Raw genomic sequence first — 1,052 nt, 5'->3', positions numbered from 1 at the left:
CCCTGAGACCGCCTCTCAGCTAAGCACTGGCTAACATCCCTGAAGAACTGGATCCATAGAATAGAAGCCACCACATTTCTACCATTTCCTTGTCTTTGCCTTAAAGTCCATCTCTACTTCATTTTAATGGAAACCCAGGAAGTCACAGACAGCCCCAGCCTCCTTCCAGTGCCTCTTCCCTACCACAATTCTTTTAAAGAGAAGGAGGAAGAGGAGGGAGAGGGAGAGGGAGAAGCAGAGGGAGAGGCAGAGGGAGGCAGAGGGAGAGGCAGAGGGAGGGAGGAGGATGAGAGAGAGAGAAAGAGAGGGAGAGAGAGAGAGAGAGAGAGAGAGAGAGAGAGAGAGAGAGAGAGAGGGAACACAAAGCAGAGGAACAGAAGGAGCAGCCAAGCAAGAGAAATAATAAAATAATAATAGGTTCCATGTCTTCAGCACCTCATACGGGCAGTTCACTGGGCCAGGTACCATTATAGTCCTCAATTTTCCTTTCTTCCTCATAACTACCCTGGATAGCAGGCAGCACTATATTTTTATGTCCCATCAGAGAGTACTAGAGATCAAATTCAGGGCCTAGTATATTATTCTAAGCAAGCATTCTACCACTCAATTGGATCTCCAGCTCATGTTTCTTCTTGTTTTTTGTTTGCTTGTTTGTTTGAAATAGGAGGTAATCTTATGATAGAGCTCAGGCTAATGTAGGTTAGGTTGTCCTTAAACTCACCACTCACCTGCCTCAGCCTCCTTGGTTCTGAGTTTACAATAATGCACTGTCATACCCAGGTTCAAAAGAAAAAGAGAAAAAAAAAAAAGCCCAAGGGTCACAGCTCAGTATGTGCCCAGCATGTTTGTCCATTTGCTTAATTGCTATTTCTGCTCAGATGTGTTTTAAACATCTCGTTTTCCTTCCCTCCCCAAACAATCAGTTCTCTACCAGTAGCTCAACTGCCCAAATGTTCAAGTCCTTTAACCTGCTGTGATGATCTGGACCCTGCCTGCATCTCAAGCAGCAGGGGTTTTGCTGCTCTACTGGATTCCAAATCCCTGATAAACCC

Source organism: Grammomys surdaster, unplaced genomic scaffold, assembly GCF_004785775.1.
Source record: "Grammomys surdaster isolate TR1022 unplaced genomic scaffold, NIH_TR_1.0 654, whole genome shotgun sequence".
In the NCBI taxonomy this organism is placed as follows: Eukaryota; Metazoa; Chordata; class Mammalia; order Rodentia; family Muridae; genus Grammomys; species Grammomys surdaster.
Note: the sequence above shows the minus strand (reverse complement) of the source record.